Raw genomic sequence first — 13,954 nt, 5'->3', positions numbered from 1 at the left:
GAGGGAGATGCTCAGCGACTGTTCCTCCCTCTCTGCCTCCTACCAAAAGAAAATCTCACATTTTTCCAAGATGCTATTTTTCTGTTTTTGCCAGGGTGAGGAAAGGGTGCCTTGCCCATAAAAGAGTCTTTGCCTATAACTGAGTTGATCCTGATCAGAACAAGCATTTTACCTCTGCGCCAGTATCCCAGCAGCCTCCCACCCCATGGCTGGAGTGAAAAATCTTTTTCCTCCTTGTATTGTGCTGGTGGGAAGGAGCAGAGCCGTCCCCTGCTCTGTTCAAACATTCTGTCCCTCTGTGTGACGCTTTCATCCAAATCCCAGCAGAAAATTAACAGCAATTTACCAACTGGGTTTCGACACAGGATGAAGAGTCATTCATTCTTTTTTTTCTTTATACCTTTGCGTTGGATTAGGTCTCAAACACAGCACCGCGTTGAAGGAAAGGCACCCCACACACGTCCCACCTGAAAAAGAGGCAAGATGTGTCCTTTTCCTTCACCTGACAGCAGATAGAACTTGGGACACTGGCTGTCACAGAAAAGGGCAGCAGCAATTCACGCACCCTGGGGGAGGACAGGCTGATCGTTACATCTAGAAATGATTATAAAAAGCAAACTGTAGCATCTAGCTGTCTCCCCAACCAGTTACTGCACATCTGAGTGCTGCACAAGCGTGCCAATTAAACAAAAAAAGAGTCAAGGTCCATCAATGCATCAGCCCAGATGCAACATTTACATGTGAATTTTAAAAAGCCCCAAAGTTTCATAAAGTTCTAACAAATAATTACAAAACCAGAGTGTTTGCTCATCTGTCTTTAAAATTTACCTGTGAGACCCCTGCAAGTGCTGCCAACGCCTAGAGATGCAGACGAAATCGCTAAATTAAATGAAACCATGATTAAATCACTAAAAGTAAGTACACATTTAGAAGAGGACGCACCCGCTGCTACAGCCAGAGCGAGTAGGTGTGCGGAGGGGGGACGTGCTCGTGGCAGATGGCCAGACGCTGGTTCCAGTCCCGCTCCACCGCGTCATTTCCATAGTGCCAGACATAAAGGATGACTGACCAGCTACAACCCGAGGAATGCCGGAAGACTCCATGGCTTGGAATTTTAAAAGCTGAAAGATCGGAGGGTCCTTTTAGAAAAAACAGGCTTTAATTCAACCCCAGCTGTTTGGGCTAAATGCAAGAACTGCTGAGTGGGATTCCCTAGCCCGTATTTTGCAAGAGGTGACGGACACCGCTGCAGTGGGCACTAATTCTGAGCAGGAGAGCTGCGAAATCTCTTCCTGGGCAGATATACATGCTGAGCCATCGTAGTGCACAGATACGCTCCTAAAGAAGAACAGACTAATTATAACCGCTCAATTCCTAGCAACTGAGCAGAGTTCTCCATTTGCTCATAACCGCTCAATTCCTAGCAACTGAGCAGAGTTCTCCGTTTGCTCAAGTTCAGGAAGCTTCTTTCTGCTTTAAACAATCAAGGCCCAGCTTTTGCCAGGCTCCATGCCGTGGGCCCACGCATGACCCCGGTGACACTAACCCAGACACGCAGAGGGTTTCAGTAGCACTTGGGCAGGTCAAGCCCTTTCCACCACATTAGGCTTGAATCCAAAACTGCAGAGGCAACGCCGGCTTAATTTGCCAGGCTTCAACTTCGCTTTGGTTGTTTTCACGAATACCTGGCGGTGTCAAACAATAATTATTTTGCAGTCAATGTCAGTTATGCCCAAGCACCTGGAGTACGGGATGAATTCACTTTAGCAGTTGGGTCGCTCACGGTTTTGGAGCTGCAGAGACTGGCTCCAGCTGTTCGCATCCCCCGGCAGCTGCCTGCTGGTTTTGACCGAGCGCTTACCCCATTCTAACAGCGCTTTTAAACGGCCCAAGAGAAATAAATTGCATCCATATTTAAAAAAAAAAAAAAAAATCCAAGCTGAGACAGAAGGAACCAAGAGTATCATTTTCAAAACTTCTCAGCCCACAAATCATCCTCCTTATTTCCTCATTTCCAGAAGTGCCGTCTCCCCTCCCCCAGCTACGTGCCCGAACAAGCAAGTTCGCCGTTGCAGATGTCAGTCCGGGCTGCGTTTTCCAGCGCCGTACAGAGCAGCCTTGGCTCAGGTTCCACTTTCGCTCGCAGGAAGGCAAAGCTTCAACCGCACAAGTCGAAGTAGTGGCTGGAGTCGGAGCTTGCTAAGCAGGGTGGGAAAAATAAAGGTCTCTTGTGTTAAAGCAAACCCAAAGCCCATATAAGCAGGTTTCCGGGAGGAAATCTGTGTTCCGGAGGAAATGACTAGATGCAGCATAAAGAAAATATGTTAACACACAGTTAAACACACCCTCGCTACTCTCCACCTAAGTTACTTGGCTCTAAGTCCAAACTGCACATTAGCAGCCACAGCAACTGAAAGCAGCCGAATCATTAATCATCTTTCCATTCAAAAGTTTCCAATCCAGAAGATGAACACAGAGCACAGGGCTCAGAATTAAGCCCCGCTACCCCCAATACGGAATAATTCCTTGTACAATCTATTCATGTTTTAAATACACATAGGTTATCTGCAAAAAGATAGCATTTATGCACGCATCTTGTCAAACGCAAAGATTTGACATTTGCCATTTAGTAATGGGGGTGGGAGGAAGATGTCAGAAAACTAGAACATCGTCAGGTCAAGTCAACAACATCCCACACACACAGAGGACACCGTAATGCAGCGGTTGGCAAAAATCCACAGTATGTAAACAGCAGAAAGTTTGCATTAACCTGTAAAAGGTGAGTTTTTCTGAGGGGAAAATATCAAGACAGAGACCTCAAAGAAGAAACCGATGTTCTTAAGAGCAAAACGCTGGGAAACTAAAGAGAAAGAAGACAACGCGCAAGAGCATCATTAGCAGACGAAGCTATCCAAGATCCTCAATTAGGCTGAGGGGGAAATGCCGCAACAGTTCAGTGCTAATTGGAAATGCAAAAATTTATCATCAGAGTAGCGCTCGCTCCTGTGTATAGCTCCATTGTGCTCAGCACAGCTAATGACAGTAGGAAGCCCTGTAGTATTTATGTAATGACCGGCAAAGCCGTCGCGTTCCCTTAATTGTGAGCCAGGATTTTCATACTGGCAGTAGTTTTCAATTAAAGGAAATCGCAGAGATTGCTTTGGTTTCACGTTGCTTCGTTAAACGATTTGGTTCTTCCTCAAGCTGGGGAAAGAGGAAGAAGGAATAATTTTCCCAAGACAGAATGAGCTTTGCATCAAACATGAGTTTTTTGTGGACAAACTGAATTAAAAGACAAGGAAAGCACGGTCAGATACCCAGAACTGAAAGAGAGAATTTAGGATCAGTAAAGACAAACAGTTTGAGAACTGCACGCAAATCTGCTTCAAGTTTGCAACGCTTACTCCTTCCACTATGATATATTTAATGCTCTAAAAGCAGTTCACTTAAAAGGCAGATGAAAAAGCCTAAGGTAGCTTAGGGTTTCCACCAAACTGAGCTTTCACAGTAGAGCATCAGCTCTGTGTTTATAATAACATGCCACTGAAAAATGCCCTATTGTACCTAGTTTACAATCCCAGTACGTAAAGAAGGAAGCGGAGCGAATATACCGTGGCAAGGTCTTGCGTTCCTAGACTTCCTTACTTGTACAAATGGATGGCAGAGCATTCAGTAGTGCATTAAGAATCATCATAGTTTAAGTTAATGAGCAGCAGTTTGTTTTCAGGAGGTACCATCAGGCCTTTTATCACATCATTTACTCGGATCCCAATTGTACTTACTGTATGTCAGGAGAGAATAGAAAGCTCTATAGGACTGGTACAAAGGATCTGCTGTTTCTGCAATATGTTATGACACAATTCTGCATTAGCGCTCAGTTAAATAAAGCCCATGAGCCAAGTGAACTATTTTTATTCTACTGAACAAAAGCAAATATAAGAACATCACTTATTACAGTAGCAGGACCATTTTAAGGCACTAGGTAATTAGGAGTAAGAGTTAATAACAGGACCAGAAATAATAGGCAAGGTTTTCCTCAACATCTTTGTGCAAGTCTTTCTGGGACATGGATCTTCTTATCCCGTGTTCTTGCTACAATTACCTAAGCAGCTTTAAGTAGGACGCATGGATCTTCACTGCTACCTATTTAAACCTCGTTCTCTCTCATGAACCAGCAGCATCGGCTGCAGCCACAAAACCCAACCCAGCGGAGACCGATCGAGCTCCCATGCGCAGCCCTGTCAGCATTGGCAGCAAGCGACTCACTTCTTTCAATCCAATTCCTGGTGGGCGAGCATCTCCATCATAAAATTAGCAACAATATGAACTGCAAATTCAGCAGGATTTGGATTTCACTGATGGATGGCCTGCCAGTACGCATGTTTTATTCATCTCGAGACTGCTTTGTCAGGTTGGTTGCATCTCCCCTCTGTACTTAAAATGTTAAAAATCATTTTATGGTCACTACTGAGCAGCCAAGAAGCTCCATAGACAGTGTTGTACCTTTTCCAGGTGCAGCCAAAGCTCACCAGATTTCCAAAATGAAGACAATAACCGAAGACTGATGTTCCAGGAAGCCATACGAGCCCAGGCCTTTGGTATAATATTCCCTCCCATCACTGTAAGTCACCTTGCTGAAGTCCCACAGCTCCTTCCCATGAAGGTCATCAGCATGTGAATCAGCCTCCCTATGAGAGCACAGCACACAGCAGATCAAGACACAGAGTTTTCTGATCATCCTTCCTTAATTCTAGTAATTAATATTCAAGGACATTCCCTACCAACACACTCGGGTAGAGGTTCCTGCTACTTGCCCGTAACGCTATAGCTTCCCAAGTGTTCAGGCACTCAAACCAATTCTCATCTCGGTATCCACCCCACTCTCTTCCCTATTGTAAATCCAAGGCAAGAGAGTGTAAAACGAGATCTTTTAAATTCCGTAGCTAGCGCGCTACAATTTCACCCCTCACCTTCACAGTAACAGCTCTGTTTGCTCTAAAACTCAAGATACAAACAGGGCAGTCAGTTTTGGAAACAGCTATTTCACAGCACACAAGAAATCTCAGCGTTGGTCACTGAGCACGCCCAGGAGGAACACATGGGGCTGCACTTCCCAAACCAATTTTGACTTTATGTCATTTACACACTGCCTCACTCAAGTGCTGCCTCCCTTTTTACTGAAGTTCACGTTTGTACACCCACTGCGGCACAACCTGCACGAACTCCCCCTTTCCTGTTCTTACACTCCTCACAGAGGGATGTGGGGAAGTGAAATATGCTGGTTGTGGGAAAAGAGATCCTGGAAATCAATCCAGAACATAGAATCATGGAATGGTTTGGGTTGCAAGGGACCTTCACAGCTCATCCAGTGCCACCCTTGCCATGAGCAGGGACATCTGCACCAGCTCAGGTTGCTCAGAGCCCCGTCCAGCCTGGCCTGGGATGTCTCCAGGGATGGGGCATCCACCACCTATCTGGGCAACCTGGGCCAGGGTCTCACCACCCTCAGGGCCAATAATTTCTTCCTCTTATCCAGCCCGAACCTCCCCTCTTTTAGGCTTACGTGAGCTCTCTCCTTTGCAAGCATAAGGTTGCTGCTTCTACTCTTTCTTTCCAGTCGTTTCCTTTGAGCTGAATTCCCCTCCATTCCTGGTTATTCTCATACTCCTGGTATTCGCAGGTGCTGATTCACAGCCTCCCAAGATACACACATTTGGCTGCTTTTATTTTTTAAAAAAGTCACTTCAGGCTGGAAATAACTCTTATTTTTCTGTGAACACTCTTCAACGTATACCTAGTTTTATCTGAGGAGCTTCAATATTCTATTTTAACTAAAGCCTCAAAGTTGTATCAGTCTCTGTTGCTTGGTTAAAATATTATAAAACAGACTCCCAAATTTATGGCCTGCCATTGTCCAAGGTCCCTTCTAGCTTTAAAAGTAGAAGTTGGATTTCAGATTAATATACGTTCTTTAAACTTCTAACACAGTTTGAATTTACCTCCCCATAGGTGAAGCCTCCCCTGAGGATTTCAATCCTCAATAAAATTAAAAACCTGCAAAAACTTAATGCTTTTGTTCTGATAAAGCTGAACGAAGCTATCTCAAATAGAAGCAGTGAAATCCCAAGCCACGACTTTTTGAAATGGGCTCTCAGAAAGCAGACCGGAGCAAATCAGCCCACAAGTCTGTCTTTTTAATATTTAATCAGCAGATGGTTTCTGTCTTAGATTGCAGATGATGTGCTGTCTCCAGCCCCTGCTCCGCTGGCTCCCAACCTTCTCTCTACCACAGAGCATCTCTATTCTGGCTATTTCCTTGGAGATTCATTAACTGCTCCTTCCTCAAAGCCTGAGGTTACTGGCATTTTTCTCAGACTACATTTCTAAGTGTTTGAAAGACCTGTCAGGACAGAGAAATAAATAAATACAGAAAAATATCAATTCATCATTCTCTCGGTTATGACATCACAGGTAAAGAGAAGACCTAAGTTTTGGCTAGTGTCTTTAAAGGCTGTTTTCTATCTTGCATGCCTGTATATCATTTACATACAGTGATTTCACACTCTCTCGATGTCGGTGTCCTCAGAGGGAGGCCGTGAATTAGAATATTAATATCTCTAATTTAGGAGGCAATCAGACCAATAACAACAAACCAGAGCTGAATGTATGCTTAAAACAACCTAGTTAGAATTCTATTATAATTAAAAATCAGTCACATAATCCTATTATGCCAAGGATTGCTTTAGGTGTGGTTCCAATCCAGCACATCTTCTTTTAATCTTTTAGTTCTGTACCTAGAAAGTGATTGAAGAAAACCACAGTGTAAACTACTAGAATGGTCCTTTTTGTACAGCAAGTTCCTCTCCCAATTGGAGGGCTCAGGAAGATAGAGAAATAAATGTTCTGATGTCAGTCAGCCACTTCCTAAGATGCTTAAAAAAAAAAAAACAACAACAAAAAAACCCAAAAACAAATGAACAAACAAACCAGAATTGAAAAATAATAAAATAAAAGCAGCATGTATCTTAGGCCAAGAAATATAGTTTTCCCATTCTTTAACCCGCTACCTGCAAACATCATCCCAAAGGGCGCCTCTTATTTCCTCCTATTTCTGCCCTTTGCTTCCTTTGTCAAAAAAGTAACATGCGCCTTTTCTACAGCTGCACAGTTTACATGATTTTATTTAAAAAAAAGAAAAAAATATTTTAAACATCACTTTTCCTTTCTGGATTTGCTCTCACACGCTCTGTGGGGCCCTGCTGCATAACAAGCATTTTATCCAGAGGAGATGGCGGCAGCACAAGTCAGCACAGCTGCCCCAGCCAGCTCCCTGCATTGCATCTCTCACCGAACTGGAGTCCAAGGAAGAGCATGTAGTGATATAAAGTACTAAAAAAGTTGTAAATCTATAAAGCACAATAGCTCTGAATTCATATAGTTTGGTATTACACACTGCCTAGTTACTTCTGTAAGTGTGCATACACCAGATCTTGTTTCTACTAATTGGAATCCATATTAATTTAAAAAATAAATAAACCACCCCCCCAGAGGCATATAATTAAGGTTGTTGCCCAAATCCACGTTGACCTCATGCATACAGGTCATTTAGCCACTACCACTTGCTGTATGGAAATACACTCGGGAATTAAACGAGAAAAGAAAATGAAGATACTTCTTGAGCCCATTTCCTCTTCCAAGACACTTGTGGGAGAGAGAGCTGGTCAGCTCAGAAAAGTTTAACCTTAAAATTTCCCTGCGGGCTTGTGCCGAAGAAATAGGAGATTCGAGGTCTTTCGCTTCCAGAAATAGAAATCCCCCTCTTTAGACGTTTTATTCTACACGGAAGACCGCAGTGGGTCCCCAGCCATGTCCTTCACCATCCTTATTCTGCTGAGCCCTTGGTTCTGCCAAACTCAAACTCCAAATGCCTCTGGCTTATTGGGAAGCAGAGAAGACGCCAACAGACAAAACTAATAAAGTTCCTGAACCACGTGAGCTATCTTCAGGTTCTTTCTTTTCAGCATTTGAGTGTAGAAGTCCAAGGAAGTCGTGGATAGAAGCAGGTTTCACGCACCCTGATATTTAGCAGTAAAAGCCCACTTGTCTCTTGCATATCCTGCAACCCTCAAACACGAGAGGGAAATCAGGTGGGATGGTGCATGTGATTATGATGAAGTGGAAAGATTTTCCTTATTACAGGCTTTGCACAACCTTAAACTTTGAGAAAATCTGTCTGAAGAGACAAAAGCTCGCTCCTTGCTGCAAGGACAGAATGTAGACCCAGAGCAGTCTCCATGAATATGTATAAGTGGTACCTAAATGTTCCTTTCCCCTTCCCGCTCCCAGAACAGTTAGAACAATTTTAGACCTTTACACTCAAGAAGAAAATCATTACAAAGAAGGAAGGTCTTAGTTTAACCTGGCAAATTTTCACAGTACATTCAGAAAGCCAGAGCAAAAAGAAGCAGCAGCAGGAAGGGATCAAGGACGTCCACCCAACACTGAACCGTCCCACAGACCTGCAGGTTCAGGATCACGGTTGGGGTGCAGTCTGATGGTCACTGGGGCCAAACCCCATCTCACTTACACACACAAACCCAGTGCAGAATACTGCGGTGTGAGGCCACAGGCAAGAGCACCTCTGAAAACTGACTGATGCAGCCATGCGAGTATGGAGCTGACAGAAGAGGTAATATTTAGAACCACAGAATTATAGAATCATTTTGGCTGGAAGAGACTCTCATCGAGTCAAACTGTTCACCTAACACTGTCACTAACCCATGTCCCCAAGAACCTCATCTCAGTGTCTTTTAAACCCCTCCAGGGATGGTGACTCCACCACTGCCCTGGGCAGCCTGTTCCAATGCCCAACAACCCTTTCCAGGAAGAATTTTTTCCCAATATCCAATCTAAACCTCCCCTGGCGCAACTCGAGGCCATTTCCTCTCATCCTGTCACTTGTTACTCAGGAGAAGAGGCCAAGCCTCTCCGCGCTCCAACCTCCTTTCAGGTAGTTGTAACAGCAATAAGATCTCCCCTCGGCCTCCTGTTCTCCAGGCTTGGTTTGAACCGTTTCTACACCATTACTGCTTGCGCTAATTAGGACGGCTGACAGCAGCAGTCACTCTGATGGGAGGGCTGAACAGAAGTGATACAGCTGTTGACCGCATTCAAAGAACCAAATTCTTAAGAGTTCATCGTTTTGGGGCCAGAACGCAATCCATCCAGCATGATACGCGGGTTTGCAGCTTTTCTAGGGCAGAATGCACCGGAGAGTAAGGACAGCTGACGAAAATGTTACAAAACTAAGGCCGTTTGCCTGTTTCTCAGGGGGATTTAAACAGCAGGTGAGTGGGGCTGGTCTCTGGGACATGACCCTTTTTTATTTCAGCTATTTAGATGCAAATTGTTCCCCTTCCCTCCCCCTCTCAACACCATCTGTTAGCACAGAGGTTTAGACTGCGCCTAGGGTGTAGGTTTTGGGGGAGGGGGATAAAGATAAAGCATTGAGACTTCAGTTGATGCCCCGATTTCCTCTGGGGCACAGTTTAGGGGAGAAAAGAAAAAAAAAAAAATCACTTTGCAATACTATTAAATTACTATAGGATTTTTCTGCTGCACTTTTCCTACTGACCCCATGCATTTCCTACCCAAGAAAACATTCCTTGTCCAGCTTTTGGCCAACAAGCAATATACAGTGACACTTCAAGCAGGTTGCTATGGTGTTAGCATAGGGAGTGGGCTGGTATTGCAGGAAATATCAGAGATTCAAGGAATCAAAGTCTTAAATAATCCTGATGAAGTCCTTCACTACAAGGCACAGTATTTAATGTTCTTTTAGTGCTAGAGGAGCTACCTCATTTCTGTCTGATTTTCCCCAGTGAACAGCAATGTACTTTCAAGAGCTTCTGAGAGATTTGATTCATTAAAATGCTTCACCCCAGACTCTGGATGCTTCATAAGGGAAAGATTAAAGGTGACAGCATAGAGTACACTTTTAGGGCGCTTGAAGATGATACAGTTTTGGGAGGGGTGGTTGACAGACCAGAGGGATGTGCTGCCACTCAGAGGGATATGGACAGGCTGGAGAAATGGGCCAACACCAACCTCGTGAAGTTCAAACGAAAACGCAAAGCCCTGGGGAGGAATAACCCCTGGCACTAGCACAGACTGGGAGCCGACCAGCAGAAAAGCAGCCGTGCAGAGGAATGACCTGGGAGTCCTGCTGGACATCAAGTTGACCATGAGCCTCCAAAGAGCCTTTGAAGCAAGGAAGGTCAACAGCATCTGGGCTGCAGGTCAAGAGATCCTCTCCCTCTGCTCAGGGCTGGTGAGACATATCTGGAGTGCTGGGTCAAGTGCTCACCGCCCCGAGACATGGACATACTGGAAAGAGTCCAGCAAAGGACGATGATAAAGGGACTGGAGCATCTGACATATGTGGAGAGGCTGAAAGAGCTGGGACTGTTCAGCCTGTACAAGGAAAAACTCGGGGAGATCTTATCAATGTGCATAAATACCTGATGGAGTGCAAAGAAGATGGAACCAGGCTCCTCTTGCAGGTAATCCAGCAACAGGACAAGAGGCAACGGACACAAACTGAAATACAGGAAATACCATTAAAATGTAAGAAGGAGGGGAATTAAAAACACACCCACCAAACCCACAACTTTTTTCCCTGGGTGGGGGGGTGGGGGGTAGAACCAAACCACAGAGCACATTGCCCAGAAGAAAAAAAATCAGAGAGTTTCCAACAGGTTGCCCAGAAAAATCACAAAGTTTCCACCTTTGGACATGCTCAAAACCCCACTGGACGTGTGGACGTGCCCCTGAGCAAACTGTTCCAGCTGCCACTACTTTAAGTGGGTGCTGAACCAGACCATCCACGGAGGCTCCTGCCAACCTCATCAATTCTGCAATGGCAAGCGGGAAAAAGTGGCGGGGAGGCTGTAAAGGAGAGAGACATGCAACATCTTTCAAACTACTAATCTGAAGCACGTGTTTATAGTCAACAACGTCGGAAGCCCCAGTTTAGCGATGAAGACAAATTAAAAGAGGCGATAAGTAACAACCTTGAGCATAAAAATCAGTGAAAGAGTTGAGATCAGCACTACAACACCCTCATTTTGAGTTTGAATGTGTGGAGTACAGTCCTGGTACTTGGGAGGCACAAACTCTTGTCCCAGTTCTCACACAGATCTTATTTGTGATCTTGGAGGCACAAAAATGAGGGGAAAAGTGTGAGTGCTTCATGTTTGCTCTGCCCTCCTCCCATCAGTCAATCACCTCTTCAAAGAAAAGGCAATTTAGGTAGTTACAGAGCACACAGCATGGAAAAAAAATAAATAAATCCCTTCCAGGTGCTTTTGGGCCTTATTTTTTTTTTACTGTTGGGATATTGTTTTGGTTTTCTGATTGTTGCCAACGCAAACACATTTTCCTCTTTCTTGCACAGCCAGAAGAGACCAGAACAACATATGATCTCAACTATTTGGTGACAGTCAGGAATTTCAGGTGCCTACTTCCAAACTATTAACTTCTAAACTGGATGCAATTCAGCATCTCTTACTAGAAAGCAATATTCTGACAGAAGTTGCAGGCATTCCATAGAAACATTTCCTAAAAGTGAAAAAAAAAAAAAAATCGATTATCTGAACAATGTCTCAATAAATTTGTGCTGATATTTTGAAAGAATTCAAAGTTGTCATTTTAAAACAAAAGTGCTTGTATTTTCTCTGCTTATGAAAAGTAGAGTTTTCAGAACATCGGTGTTCACCCTGCAGAATAGATCTTCTTTATGCACTGCTCTAAATCACCATCTAATTTCTGTTTCAAGATTTCTGGCATTTCACCAGCATTACCAAGAACCTAAACAACAGTTACTGCAAATCTTTTTATTTAACCAACTTCTTGTTCACGAAACCGAGCGCGTGTATAAGTGTTAAGGGCTGCAATCCTGCGGTTTGATCTGTAATACAAGATACAAGGACCAATTCTCAGTCCCCTTGACTTTAAAATGACAGAAAGGTCAGCTGTGACAGCTAAGGGGTACTTGGCTTTAATGCCAGCAAGCCACCTACTGAAAACAGCGGGAGTTTGGCCCAAATTTCAGGATTTATCCCATGATGCCCAGTAACACTTCCCACACCGTACTACCTGACAGCTTCTGAAAACTGCCAAAATGTGAAGGACGCGCCAACAACATCCGAGATGAGGTTTCCAAGGGCATATTTTGCAACAACTGAATTCAACGCATACCTGTCTACGTATGCGCATATTCTCGCAATTCCACATTCAACAGGGTTTTTAAAGGTGCTGATTTTAAAAGCACGGTGGCTGAAAACACATCTCCAGAAGCTTCTCAATGCCAAATGAACCAAACCCACGAAGCAGTTGCAGCCAGGACATCACTGAACTCGTGTGATAATCACCCATGTTCGGTTCCCTGATGTTATTAGCGATTAAATAACGCCAACAACAGACAGATGCTTTTCTAGAACCTCATTCCAGCACCACCTCCCAAATCATCACCTTCTCCCATGGACACCTCCAGAACAGCCCTAGAATAACTACTACCACCCCCAGTGCAACCTGGGGTCAGGTGGATGGATCTGGAGTCAGGAAACATCGAGGTCCAAGAGCCAAACGCTGCCCACACGGTGCCTTTGTGCCCAGGTCTAACAGCAGGGATGCTCAAGAAACCAGTCTGCTACTGCCTGATGGTCTTTCCCATCCCTGTTCCACATCCTTATCTGCTGAATATTTCAATAACTATATGCCCGAGTTGAACGTTCCCCCTGAGAGAAATGTGGCTGCCAGCCTTGTTCAACCCCAAAGGGACAGCGGGTCTTCCAGTGGTTTTAAAATGACTCATTTTGGAGCAAGTCAAACTAAGCACACGTGCTGCTGAAGAGACAAGTTCCAACTTAAAAGCAGCACTTAGTTATCACATGACAAGAAGACTTCCACAGTTTAGTTGGTATGCTTGCATTTTACCCTGAAACCAGTCATTTTGTAAGATGATTCAAATGCAGGAGAAGGAAAGAAGCCTGAGTCAAAAAAAATAAAAGGGCGGAAAAAAAATCCCATAGTTGTCATGTTTTTGACTTACATTCTCTAGACAGGAAATCTTTAGAGCAAGCAAAAGCCTGTCTGCCCGCCAGTTCACAAACCCTTGGTATCACAACCACATTTTTAAAATATTGCCTTCTTGAACGATGCAAATAAAAAGGCATAAGTAATTCTCTGACATGCTACTGAAAACCACACAGCAACACAAAATAGCAATGTATTGCATGCGAGGCCATTAAACTATTACTTACAGCGTAATAAACAGCAGCCACACAGATACCACGGTCACCGCTGAGCGGAAAACCCAGGAAATTCCTCATCCCTGGCCCCTGGAGTTTGAAGGACAGAAGGTGAACTGCTCCTGCTTGGAGCAAGGTTTGTCCCCTAGAAAGAAGCTTTTTATTTTCCCTTCCTCTTCCAGAGTTAAAATTTGAGATGGTATCGGGTTTTCTTTCCCAAATGGGAAGCCCTGTGAGAGCAAACCAGATTTCAAAGCTTTCTAACCACCACGCAGACCACGCCGTCGGAGCTCGCTGCTTAACACGCACGTGTGAGCGTCCAGGGCACCCGCAGGGCAGCACTGGGATCAGAGCAGAGCTACAGTTGGATGTTCTCCAGGGGTATTTTAAGAGAACAGAATCAAATTGCCACACAAACATAATTGCCAAGTTTCAGTCTAATGTTACAGCAATTTGCTTGACGCGGTTTATTTCAGAGGAAAGACTGGTGGAGTAGTATTTTGTTGTCCAAGTTATTATTAATATTAATGTGCTCAAGCCCCCTAATGCAGCATTCATATCTTTGGCAAATGACAGGATTCCTTCTCCTTCGAGTTCTGCTTTTGATAACAGAAAGCATCAGAAATTCTCTGTGCAGCCTGGAA

General features: G+C 44.3%; 1 protein-coding gene across 6 annotated transcripts in view; it reads right to left on the bottom strand.

Annotated features, from left to right (window-relative positions):
• The window catches only part of PAK1 (p21 (RAC1) activated kinase 1), a 78,715-nt gene that overhangs the window by 40,986 nt on the left and 23,775 nt on the right, over nt 1-13,954 (bottom strand). For 3 of the 6 annotated variants that reach the window (XM_065636873.1, XM_065636885.1, XM_065636880.1), the window contains exon 2: nt 10,521-10,599. The exons of 2 other annotated variants lie outside the window; for them this stretch is intronic. The gene's annotated coding sequence lies outside the window, so the exon portion shown is untranslated. Of the gene's footprint in view, nt 1-10,520; nt 10,600-13,322; nt 13,602-13,954 lie in introns of those variants that run through there. One more of the 6 variants, XM_065636867.1, reaches the window with a different exon arrangement.

The sequence above is a fragment of the Caloenas nicobarica genome, chromosome 1 (genome assembly GCF_036013445.1).
Source record: "Caloenas nicobarica isolate bCalNic1 chromosome 1, bCalNic1.hap1, whole genome shotgun sequence".
Classification (NCBI taxonomy): Eukaryota; Metazoa; Chordata; class Aves; order Columbiformes; family Columbidae; genus Caloenas; species Caloenas nicobarica.
Note: the sequence above shows the minus strand (reverse complement) of the source record. Positions and strands in the feature narration are given on the sequence as shown.